The sequence below is a fragment of the Sarcophilus harrisii genome, chromosome 2 (assembly GCF_902635505.1).
Source record: "Sarcophilus harrisii chromosome 2, mSarHar1.11, whole genome shotgun sequence".
NCBI classification, from domain to species: Eukaryota; Metazoa; Chordata; class Mammalia; order Dasyuromorphia; family Dasyuridae; genus Sarcophilus; species Sarcophilus harrisii.
This window is the reverse complement of record NC_045427.1, coordinates 348,967,119-348,980,972: the sequence shown is the minus strand read 5'-3', so window position 1 is coordinate 348,980,972 and position 13,854 is coordinate 348,967,119. Positions and strand designations below refer to the sequence as shown.

Here is a 13,854-nt window from a genome sequence, read left to right as displayed (position 1 = left end):
AGGAAAATATTGTGATTTAGTGAAAACTGCATAAAATAACTGGAGCTTGATGATGCTATTTACTTGAACAATGAATGTCCTTTAATTGAGACCAAAAGAGACCATAGTATGAATTACTGGCAAGAGGTATAATGAAAAATCATGGACATCTGAAGAATTGAATTATTAATCCAAAGATTGTATGTTTAAAAATTTACAATAATTTTAATGCTTTCTTCCATGCAAAAAATAATTATCATTCCTCATGCTTTCCTGTCAGTGTATTAATACACATGAGATCTTCCTACCCATGTTGAAGTTACGCCTATTGATGAAATCTTGAACAATAATTGCATCAATAATTCACATCCTAAAACGATGTAGTTTTGATTAATGTAACCATTACAGACTTTTTTTGTTAGTTAGTTTGAACATTTTCTCACCTACCAGATTCAATTGATAACTACCCTACAATGTGCTATTAGACATTTGCAACACTATTAAAAAGATGGAAAGTTGCTCAGAATTATAAAAGAAACAGTGTATACCTTTTACACATACCTCCTATGATTGGTAGAAAAAGTATAATGTTTGAAAATTTTAATAAATGTAAAAGATCTCTGGAATTAGGCACATTTCTTTATAATGCTACTTGTTTAAAGCAACAGAGGCCTGCATTTCGCAAAAGTCACTAATTTATCTTTGGTGAGAATTCCTTGTAGGAGGCATCATACGTTGTACAATGAGGTTGCTGCACTGTCTTAGAATTCAAAAGAACAAAAATCCTGGTTCTGCTCTAAGAAAATGTTATCATTTGGCTTTTGTAGCATTCAATTCCATTATGGTCAAAGCAAATCACAATACATTTCTTCAGCAACTATTGAAAGCCTCATCTTTCCTATTTTAAAATAATATAAATTAGAGACTGGATGATGAATAATGTCATTTCAACTTTTCACATTCTATATAATGAATTTACTGTCCACTCGCCATTGATTCTTGCTTAGCTCTTCCATTGAAAATACGGGACCAAGTAGATTACAGGTCAACCTTAAGATAATTCATTAGGTTACTAAAATGTCAGAACCTATTCAAAACATTAACTATGATCCATATTGACATTATCTATCACTATCTCTGGCAAATGGATTAAAATGTAAAAAATATGTTGTGGATTAATTTTTTCTGATTAAAACAATTTTTAGATGCAAGCATGATAAACATATTCTCATAGACCTTACTTGATCATATCACTAAAATCTGATTCATTTAGAAGATTATAGATTTAAAACTGAACAGGAGCTTGGGCATTAAGTAGACAAACCCTCACACCTCGTAGATACGATGAGATAAGCTCAAAATTATAAGGGTTTAACATTTCCATGTGAGACTGAAAAAGGAGTTCCTTTTTGTCTAAAACTAGATTTATTTCCATTGTACAAGAATGAACCATTTTACAGGGCACAGAAACCTTAGCATTTTTTATTGTCTTTGATGACTGACACTATAGGGATTCTTTGGTGAGGACTCAATAATGTGAGTAGCATCCACTTTATATTCTCCTTGGAAAGGCCTGTGTGGTTAATTATGAATCATATTAGATCAATAATTTAATTATTATCCAATATGATCTTGTCATTCCTATCAATCTTTCCCTCTTCCAGAGATAAGTGGTACAAATCACAAATTCTCTTTCTGTAGAGAAATGGGTGACATTTTATTACTTCTAAAAGTTGTAGGATATATTTAGCTATAGGTTTTCACTTTAAGATAGTTTATGAATGTTATGAATAATAACCTATGTGCTTCTCTTAAAAATAAGCAAGAGAATCTTTTAATCCTTAGGAAGATGCTTTTGCCAAAACAAGAACTTTTTGTGGAGTAAAAGGAGGGTCAATTTGTTTATTTAAAAAATATTTATGAGCAGAATCAAGATGGTGGAGAATAGACAGGACTTTGCCTGAGCTCTTCCTGAATTCCCTCAGAATCAACACTAAATCAAGACCCTGAATGGATTTTGGAGCAGCAGAACCTACAAATATTTGGAGTGTAACAGATTTCCAGCAGAAGCTATCTTGGAAGGATTTCAGGAAAGTTCTGTCTCAATTGGGAAGAGGGTGATGTGAACCAGGTCACAATAAGGGCAGAGAAGTCCTGCACAGGGAATATAGTAGGACACTCAGCCAAAATACAGCAGCATTGGCTACTCTGTCCTGTTTCAGAAAGCCAATAGATTAGAAAATTAGCTATAAGACCTCAAATGCAACTACAGATAGCAAATAGTGAGCCCCTGAATCCTAGCATGATAGACAGGGTGGAGCCAGGTCTACCCAGTACAGGGAGTTCCACTGCAGCACCATGATGCCTGCACAACATGAAGCTTCTGTCACCCAGTAGAGGAAGGTTGGGACAATCTCCTCTGTGTCCCAGGAGCAGGGCTTAAAAATGAGGAAAAAACAAAAAATGATCTAACCATAGCTAGCTATTATGGAAACAGGGAAGAATAGAACTCAAACCCTGAGGACACTAAAGGCAAAATGCTTCCAGAAGAAACATCAAAAGGGGATATATATACTTAGTTCCAACTTGAAAGGTTCTCTTGGAAGGATCTTAAAAGAGCATGAGAAAAAAGTGGAAGAAGGAAATGAAAGCTTTGCAGGATAGTTTGTTAAAGTAAACAGAAACTGAAGAAAACAACTACTTAAAAACACATGTGGTGAAATAAAAATATATATATATTGAAAAAATACCAATTAAAATATATTTGGCAAAATAAAAAAGAAAACTCCTTGAAAAAGAATTGGTAAAATGGAATAGGAGAACAACGCCTTTAAAAATAGAATGGGTGAAATGGGGAAAAATATCCCTAAAACAAAACAACACCTTTAAAAATACAATTGGCCAAATACAAAAAGAGGTAAAAAAGTTTAACTGAAGAAAATGTTAGAATTGGAGAAATGGAAGTGAATGACTCAATGAGACACGCAGAATCAATTATACCAAAACAAAACAATGAAAAGATAGAAAAATGTAAAATACCTCATCTGGAAAACAACTGACCAGGAAAATAGAACCAGGAGAGATGATTTAAGAATTATTGCACTACCTGTAAGCCACAGTGAAAAAAAGAGCCTGGAAAACATCATTTGAGAAATCATCAAGCAAAACTGCCTTGATATTCTAGAACCAAAGGATAAAATAATGATGGAAAGAATCTACCAATTACCCTTTATAAAAGATCACAAAATGAAAACACCAAGAAATATAGTAGCTAGATTCCAGAATTATCAGGTTAAGGAGAAAATACTGCAAGCAGCAAGAAAGAATCAATTCAAATATCAAAGAGCCACAATCAGGATTACCCAGGCCCTAGCAGCTTTCACTTTAAAGGACTGAAGGACTGGAATATTTTATTACAAAGGGCAAAGAAGCTTTGACTGCAGCCAAAAATCAGCTACCCAGCAAAACAAAGCATTAATGTTCAGGGAAAAAAATAAACATTCAATGAAATAGTGGATTGTCAATCATTTTTTGATGAAAAGACCAGAGCTGAGTGCTCACTTCGGCAGCACATATGCTAAAATTGCAATGATACAGAAAAGATTAGCATGGCCCCTGCACAAGGATGACACGCAAATTCGTGAAGTGTTCCATATTTCTGTTTACCTCTCAGACCTGTGGAAAAAAGAAGAAATTTATGACAAAAAGAAGAACTAGAGATCATTATTGATCACAAAATAGAAAATTTTGATTATATCAAATTGAAAAGTTTTTGTACAAATAAAACTAATGCAGACAAGATTAGAAGTGAAGAAATAAACTGGGAAAACATGTTACAATCAAAAGTTCTGATAAAGGGCTCATTTCCAAAATATATAGAGAATTGATTGATTTATAAGAAATCAAGCCATTCTGCAATTGATAAATGGTCAAAGGATATGAATAGACAATTCACAGATGAAGAAATTGGAATTATTTCTAACCATATGTAAAGATGCTCCAAGTCATTATTAATCAGAGAAATGCAAATTAAGACAACTCTGAGATACTACTACACACCTGTCAGATTGGCTAGAATGACAGGGAAAGATAATGCGCAATGTTGGAGGGGATGTGGGAAAACAGGGACACTGATACATTGTTGGTGAAATTGTGAGTACATTCAGCCAATCAGGAGAGCAATTTGGAACTAAGCTCAAAAAATTATCAAGCTGTACATGCCCTTTGATTCAGCAGAGTTGCTACTGGGCTTATATCCCAAAGAGATTTTAAAGAAGGAAAAGAGACCTATATGTGCAAGAATGTTTGTGGCAGCCCTCTTTGTAGTGGCCAGAAACTGGAAACTGAGTGGATGTCCATCATTTGGAGAATGGCTAAATAACTTGTGGTATATGAATATTATGGAATATTATTGTTCTGTAAGAAATGACCAACAGGATGATTTCAGAAAGGCCTGGAGAGTCTTACAAGAACAGATACTGAGTGAAATGAGCAGGACCAGGAGATCATTATGTACTTAAACAACAATACTATATCATGATCAATTCTGATGGACATGTCCCTCTTCAACAATGAGATGAACCAAATCAATTCCAATAGAGCAGTAATGAATTAAACCAGCTACACCTAGCAAAAGAACTCTGGAAAATGAGTATGAACCACTACATAAAATTCCCAATCCCTCTATTTTTTTCCACCGGCATTTTTGATACCCTTCACAGGCAAATTGTATACTATTTCAAAGTCTGGTTCGTCTTGTGCAGCAAAATAACTGCATGGATATGTATACATATATTGTATTTCACATATACTTTAATATATTTAAGATGTATTGGTCTACCTGCCATCTGGGGGAGGGGTTGGGGGGAAGGAGAGGAAAAATTGAAACAAAAGGTTTTGCAGTTGTCAATGCTGAAAAATTACCCATGCATATATCTTATAAATAAAAAGCTATAATAAAAAAAGAAAAGAAAAGAGCTGAACAGAAAATTTGATCTGCAAATACAGAACCCAAAAGAAGCATAAAAAGGTAAAAAGAGAAGGAAAAATGTTTTTAAAGGTTAAAATGATTCCATATCCTCCATAAAAAGATGATAAGTGTAACTCTGGAGAACTGTATCTCTGTTAGGGGTATACTTAGAGATGATTTTAATATGATAACATAAAAAAAGAAACTAGGGGTGGAAAAGGGATTGTACTGGAAGAAGAGGAAAGGGGAGGTAAAATGGGGGTAAATTACATCACATTTTGAAAAGACACAAAAGACCTATTGCAGGTGAGGGAAAGAAAGGAAGGAAGATGATGAGCATTATTTGAACTCATCAAGTTTGATACAAAAAGGAAATAGCATGCATATTTAGCTTAATATAAAAACTTGTCTCATCCTTCAGGGAAGTAGGAAAGGAAAGAGAAAAGGAAAAGGGAAGGCTAATATAAGGGAGAATAGAAGCAAAGGGAGAAAGGGATAAGAAAGGGGGGAGAGGTTGAAAAAAGGGAGGGCAGATTGAGGGAGGGGGTATTCAGAAGCAAAACATTGATGAGGAGGGAAAGGGTTTAATATAATTTGGGGAAAACAGAATGGCTAAAATAGAGACTTAGTAATTTTAATTGTGAATGTAAATAGGATGAACCCTGTGCTAAAACAGAAGCAGAGAACTGAGTGGATTAAAAACCAGAATTCTATAATATGTTGTTTATAAGAAACATTTGAAGCAGAGTAATACATAAAGAATAAATGTAAAAAGCTGGAGCAGAATCTGTTATGCTTCAGCTAAAGTACAAAAAAAGCAGAGATTCCGATCCTCATCTCAGATCAACCAAAAGCAAAAATAGATCAAATTAAAAGAGATAAGGAAGCAAATGACATCTTGCTAAAAATACCAGAGACAACGAAGTAATATCAATACTAAACATATATTCACCAAGTGGTATAGCATCCAAATTCCTAGAGAAGAAGTTGAGAGTTCCAAGAAGAAATAGACAACAAATCTATATTAGATCTGTATAATATACAGATCTAACCTCCCTCCATCAGAACTAGCTAAACCAAACCACAAAATAAGCAAAAAAAGAAAAATAGTTAAGGATGTGAATAGGATTTTAGAAAAGTTAGGTATGATAGACCATTGGAGAAAATTGAATGAGGATAGAAAATAATATACCTTTTCCTCTGTGGTATATAGAACCTACACAAAAATTGACTATGGCCATAAAAATTTCACAATTAAATGCAGAAGAAGATATCCATCTTTTTCAAATCATGATGCAATAAAAATTACATATTATCAAGGGTTAGGAGAAAAAGATGGAAAATTAATTGGAAACTAAACAATCTATTAAAGACAGAGTGGGAGAAACAACAAATCAAAAAAAAACAAATTATAATTTCATCCAAAAGAATGACAATAATGGTCCGACATACCAAAATTTATGGGATGCAGTCAAAGACATTCTTAGTAGAAATTTTATCTATAGATGCTTACATGAATAAAATAGGCATGCAAGTAAAAAATCTAGAAAAATAATAAATGAAAACCTCCAATTGAATACTAAATTTGAAATTCTGAAAATAAAAGTAGAGATTAATAAAATTGAAATGAAGAAAAATTAATGAACAAATAACAAAAACTAAGAGTTGGTATTATGAAAAAAAAATCAACAAAATAGATAAACCTTTAGTTAATTTGATTACAAAAAAAGAAGATAATCAAATTACCAAAAATAAAAAGGGTGAACTTATCACCAATGAAGAGCAAATTAAAGCAATAATTAGGAGCTATTTTGCCCAACTGCATGCTAATAAATCTGATAACCTAAGTGAAATAAGTGAATACTTACAAAAATATAGATTGCCCAGTTTAATAGAAGAGGATATAAATTACTTAACTAACCAAGTTTAGAAAATAAAAAAAAAACTTGATCAAGTTATTAATGACCTCCATAAGAAAAAACAATTCCTAGGGGAGATAGATTGACAACTGAATTCCATCAAACATTTAAAGAACAATGAATTCAAATGCTATGCAAAGTATTTGGAAAGATAGGGGAAGAAAGAACACTACCAAATTTCTTTTGTGGTACATATATTGTTGATACTAAATCAAGTAGGGTCAAAACAGAAAAAGAAAATTATAGACCAATTTGCCTAATGAATATTAATGTCAAAATCTTAAATGAAATATTAGCAAAGAAATCACAGCAATTTATCTCCAGGATAATATACTCTGACCAAATAGGATTTCTACTAAGTAGGATTTATGCAGGGGTGCTTCAATAAAAGGAAAACTATTAACTGGCTATATCAATTGGTTATATCAATTGGCTATATAAATATTGGCTATTGATTGGCTATATCAATAACTATACTATATCAATTGGCTGTATCAATAACTAAACTAATAGAAATCATATGGTTATGTCAATAGATGCACCAAAAGTATTTGACAAAATCCAACATTCATTCCTATTTAAAACAAACAAACAAACTAAAGAGCATAGGAATAAATGAAGTTTTTCTTAAAATAAGCAGTAGCATGTATTTTAAACCATCAATAATCATCATATATAATGGATCCAGATAAACTAGAATCATTCCCAATAAGATCAGGGGTGAAACAAGGTTGACCACTGTCACCATTACTCTTCAATATTGTATTAGAAATGTTAGGTTTATCAATAAAAGAAGAAAAAAAATTAAAGGAATTAGAGTAGGTAATGAGGAAACAAAATTATCACTTATTGTGGACAATTTGATGATATTGTTAGAAAATCCTACAGATCAACTAAAAAATTAATAGAAGCAATTCACAACATTAGCAAAGTTGCAGAATACAGAATAAATACATATAAATCATCAGCATTTCTATATGTTACCAACAAAGTCCAGCAGCAAAAGATACAAAGAAAAAATCCATTTAAGATAACGTTAGATAATATAAAATATTTGGGAGTCTACCTTTCAAGACAAAGACAGGAACTATATGAACACAATTACAAACCCTTTTACAAATGAATAAAGCCAGATCTAAACAACTGGAAGAATATCAAATACTTGTGGGTAGGCATGAGTAATATAATAAAAATGACAATTCTACCTAAATTAATCTACTTATTCAGTGCCCCACCAATCAAACTGCCAAGAAATTATAGAGGTAGAAAAATAATAACAAAATTCATCTAGAAGAACAAAAGATCAATAATTTCAAGGGAATTAATGAAAAAATACAAATTAAGGTGGTCTAGCTGTGCCAGACCTAAAACTATATTATAAGACATTGTTTAACAAAACTATTGGGAACTGGCTAATAGAGTAGTAGATTAATAGAATAGGATAGTTTCATAAGACAAAATAGTCAATGATTATAATAATCTAGTGGTTTAAAAACTCAAAAAGTCCAGCTTCTAGGATAAGAACTCACTATTAGACAAAATTTATTGGAAAGACTGAAAAAATTATGGCAGAAAATAGGCATTGACCAACCCCTAACACCCCATACTAAAATAATATTAAAATGTGTTCATGATTTAGACGTACAGGGTGATACTATAAGCCAATGAGGAGAACAAGGGGTAGTGTGCCTCTTGTATCGTTAGAGAAGGAAGGAATTTATGGCCAAAAAAGAACTAGAGAAACAATTGGTTATATTAAGTAAAAACATTTTTGTACAAACAAAACCAATCCAGCCAGGATTAGAAGGGAAGCAGGAAACTAAAGGGAAAAATTACATCTAAGGTTTCTGATAAAGGCCTCATTTCTAAAATATATAGAGAATTAACTCAAATGCCTAACAATACAAGCCATTCTCCAATTGACAGATGGTCAAAGGATATGAACAGAAAAATTTCAGTTGAAGAAATTAAAATAATTTCTAGTCATATGAAAAAATGCTCTGAATCACTCTTGATTCAAAGATACAAATTGAGGAAGCTATGACAAACCTTTTCACATAATGGATAAGAGAAAGGAAAAGATGTTAAATGTTGGAGGGGATGTGGGAAAACTGGAACACTAATACATTATTGGTGGAGGTGTAAAGTATTCCAAACATTCTGGAGAGCAATGTGGATCTATGCCCAAAGGGTTATTAACCTGTGCATACCCTTTGATCCAGAAGTATCTCTACTGAGTCTGTATCCCAAAGAGATCATAAAAAAGGGAAAAGGATCCATATGGTCAAAATAATTTATTGTAGTCCTTTTTGTACCGCCAAGGTATTGGGAACTGAATGGATGCATATCTGTGGGGGAATAGCTGAATAAGTTATGGAGTATGAATGTAGTAGAATCGTACTGCTCTATGAGAAATGATCAGCAGGATGATTCCAGAAAGGCTCAGTGAAGTGAGTGGAACCAAGAGAACATTGTACACAGCAACAAGATTATGTGATGATCAACTGTAATGGACTTTTTTCTTTTCAATGATGTGATTCAAGCTAGTTCTAATAGTCTGGTGATGGAGAGAGCCATATGCATCTAGAGAGATGACTAAGGGGACTGATTGGGGATCACAACATAATATTTTCTATGTTTCTATTGTTGTAGTTTGCTTGCTTGTTATTTTCTTTCTCATTTTCCCCCCTTTTTGATCTGATTTTTTTTTGTGTAACATTGTAAGGTTCTGGTTAGCTTTCTGGAGGTCTTGGGACCAGTCTTCATGTTAGCAGAGTAATCACCATGAGAATAGTCAGGGATAAAGTCCAAAGTCTTTATTATCTCCTTCACAGTCTGTCTCCTTCACCTGGGGCTAGGCTGGCTTTCTGGAAGCCCTGCAGAATGGGTCTTGGTTTCAGTGCAGAAGGCAGGAAAACCACCAGAAGGCTAGTCAAGTCTTCTCTGTCCTGGCTGAGTTTGTCCCCAGTTTATATGCTCCATTACAATTGTATCATTACCGTATATTGAGTATAAACAAATCATTATATCACTAGGGAACTATTATTTGGTGTAAGATTAAACTAATCATACTGAACTAGAGAACTCATATGCTAAACTAGATAACCATTGTCTTATCAATTCCACTGAGTTAATAATTTCTTGTAGGATTAAATCAATCATACTGAGCCTTGAGTATATTTCTCCAAAGTTCCTGCCCTTTACATAGCATGATAAATGTAGAAATATGTTTAGAAAAATTTCACATGTTTTTTTGAACAGATATTGGATTATTTGTTCTTTGGAGAGGGAGAATGTGGAGAGTAAAGGAGAAAAAATTGCACCACAAGATTTTGTAGGGATGAATGTTGAAAACAATATTTGCATGTATTTTGAAAAACAAAAAGTAAATTAGAATTTAGAAAAAACAAAAAAAATTATTCTTCCCCAATATATATAAAAACAATTTTAACATTCATTTTTAAAGTTTTGAATTCTGATATTTATATGTCCCTCCCTTTTTTCTGCTCTGTAAAACTATAAGCAATCTCATATATATTATATGTGTGCTTTATGGTAAAATATTTCCATATTAATCATTTTGTATAAGAAAACACATAAAATAAGAGAGAAGGAAAGGAAAATAGCATACTTTGGTCTGTCTTCAGATGACACAAGATTTTTTCTCTAGAGGGGGACAGTACTTTTAATCATGAGTCATTTGGGATTTTCTTGGGTCACTTTCCTGATAAGGATAGATGTCATTTACAGTTGTTCATCATATAATATTCCTTTTACAGTATGCAGTATTCTCTGGTTTAGGTCACTTCACTTTGTTGTTGTTGTTTGTTCTTGTTTTTGTAAGAGGACTATCATATTAGGGAGGTGAGGTGATGCAATGACATGCATGTGAGTTAGATTTAAGTGAGCATGGGCTGTACAAAGTCAGCAGCCTCACTTTCCTGGCCAGAGCCATTGGGTCCAAATACCTTATGTACATCAGGATGACAAAAGATAATTCTGAATGCTGTGAGAGACATAGGCTTTTTAAAATAAGATCTTTAAAAGATTCTGGAAAGATAGCACAGTTGGAAAGAAAATTCTAAACTCTCTAGATTTCCCCCAAATCAAAACAAAATCACACCTTCGGGTGAGCAAAGACAAGTCAAAAACAAATTAGACTCTTGACAGAACAGGGGTCCTCTTGGAACAACTCAAGAAGTCCCCTCCAGGCAAGTTCCACAGAAGCATAAAGCTGGGAGCTTAGGGGTTAGCTGTCTTTGGAGTAGCCTCAGTTCTAACAGCAGGAACTTTCAATTCCAGGACAATGTGGAAAGTCAAGGAACTAGGAAAATCTAGGAAAATTGGGCGAATCTTGGCTGATTAGGAATGGTAAGCACAGCTGTACTGCTGAGTCAAGGTCCTGGATGAGAAGGAATCAGAATACCCAGGGGGTGCAGAAGAAGTGGTACAGGGAAGCAGCTAGCTGCTAGTACATACAGGAAAATGGTTTGGGGTTCCAGGTAAGAGAGGATAACTGAAGTGAAGCCACAGGCTTCACCTCAAGATTATATATGCTATTGTCCAAAAGTAATAGAACAAGAGGGGAATGTAGAAATAGGAAAAAAAATCTACCAATCACCTCTTCAAAGAAATCCTACAAGGAAAACATATAGGAATATTATTGCTAAATTTCAAAAACCCAAGATCAAAGAGAAAATTTAGAAGAAACAAACAAAAATAAAAGCAATTCAAATATGCTGGAGCTACAATTAGAATTATACAGGATTTATTAGCAGATACAGTAAAATGCCACAATACAGGAATATCACATGTCAACAATCAAAAGAAGTAAAAAAAAGTAAGTATAATATTGAAGAAAAATGGATATTTAATATTGGAAGAGCATAGGATAGTTTGCCTCTCAAGACCTGTGGAAGAGGAAGGAAAATTTAATTATATCAAATTGAAAAGTTTTTGTACAAACAAAACTAATGCAGACAAGATTAGAATGGAAGCAATAAACTGGGAAAACATTTTTACAGTCAAAGGTTCTGATAAAGGCCTTATTTCCAAACTATATAGAGAATTGACTCTAATTTATAAGAAATCAAACCATTCTCTAATTGATAAATGGTCAAAAGATATGAACAGACAATTCTTAGATGAAGAAATTAAACTATTTCTAGCCATATGAAAATATGCTCCAAGTCATTATTAATCAGAGAAATGCAAATTAAGACAACTCTGAGATAACACTAAACACCTGTCAGATTGACTAGAATGACAGGGAAAGATAATGCAGAATGTTGGAGAGGATATGGGAAAACTGGGACAATAATAGATTGTTGGTGGAATTGTGAATACATCCAGCCATTCTGGAGAGCAATTTGGAATTATGCTCAAAAAAGCTATCAAACTGTGCATAGCCTTTGACCCAGCAGTGTTACTACTGGGCTTATCTCCCAAAGAGATTTTAAAGAAGGAAAAGAGACCTGTATGTGCAAGAATGTTTGTGGCAGCCCTCTTTGTAGTGGCCAGAAACTGGACACTGAGTGGATGCCCATCAATTGGAGAATGGCTGAATAAATTGTGGTATATGAATATTATGGAATATTATTGTTCTGTAAGAAATGACCAGCAGGACGATTTCAGAAAGTCCTGGAGAGACTTACATGAACTGATGCTGAGTGAAATGAGCAAGACCAGAAGTTCATTATATACTTCAACAACAATACTATATGATGATCAATTCTGATGGACGTGGCCATCTCCAGCAATGAGATGAACCAAATCACTTCCAATGGAGCAGTAATGAACTGAACCAGCTACACCCAAGGAAAGAACTCTGGGAGATGATTATGAACCACTACATAGAATTCCCAATCCCTCTATTTTTATCTGCCTGCATTTTTTATTTCCTTCACAGGTTAATTGTACACTATTTCAAAGTTCAACACTTTTTGTACAGCAAAATAACTGTTTGGACATGTATACATATATTGTATTTAACATATTTTAACATGTTTAATATGTATCTGTAAACCTGCTATCTGGGGGAAGGGGTGGAGGGAAGGAGGGAAAAAGTTGGAACAAAAGGATTTGCAATTGTCAGTGCTGAAAAATTAACTATGCATATATCTTGTAAATAAAAAACTATAATTAAAAAAAGAAAAATGGATATTTAATGAAGTCTCTTTTGTTTCAAACAACATTGAATTTAATAGAAAAATTAATACATGAGCCAACATCAAAAATTAATTTCAAGGCTAGATAAAGACAAACTGTTTATATTTTATATGTAGAAATGTAAACTATATGTCTAACTGTGTAGTCCAAAAGAAAGATTGGGGCAGAGCTGAGTATGAAATGACTCTAAAAAGCAAAACTGTCTAGAAAAAAATAAAAATAGTAAGAATGCTATACAAATGAGGTACAGAGGAAATACTTATAGAGAGGCATTGTTAGAGAGTGGAAAAGCAGTAGAAATTCTGAAAACCAACTCACATCAGCAATATGTTTATTAGGGAACAATACATTCAAGAGTGGGAGAGGTTAATATCAAGAAGAGTTAAGAATTAGTAAGAATAAGAAATAGGAGATATTCACAACTACAATAAAATATCAGGAATAGAATTTTTTTAGGGAACAAAGTAAGGCCAGTGATCATTAATTTCAAAGTCACACTTAAAGATTCAAATAAGAGAGAAATTTACATGATGTCAGCCATATTAATACTGTTGTATATGCATATCTATTTGTGTGTGTATGTAGTATATGTGTACATCTTTATGGATATTTGTATGTACGTGTGTGTGTGTATGTGTGTGTGTGTGTGTGTGTGTGTGTAAAGATAAATACATTCATGCTTATCTGCAGCTTTCTTGGTGATAGGGAGTAGGAAATGAAAAGGATAGGGTGGACAGAGAACAAAAGAATAACATGCAAAGAAGCAAAGATGTACAATCCATTAATATTATGTCTTCTATTAAAACACATACTATCTTG

At 33.2% G+C, this 13,854-nt stretch overlaps 1 protein-coding gene and 1 non-coding gene across 3 annotated transcripts in view; one reads left to right on the top strand and one right to left on the bottom strand.

Annotated features, from left to right (window-relative positions):
* Positions 1–13,854, bottom strand: part of FSTL4 (follistatin like 4) — a 790,888-nt gene that overhangs the window by 310,882 nt on the left and 466,152 nt on the right. The window lies entirely within an intron of this gene.
* Positions 3,533–3,639, top strand: LOC111720823. The gene has a single exon (XR_002770321.1). It is a non-coding gene; the product is annotated as a U6 spliceosomal RNA (small nuclear RNA).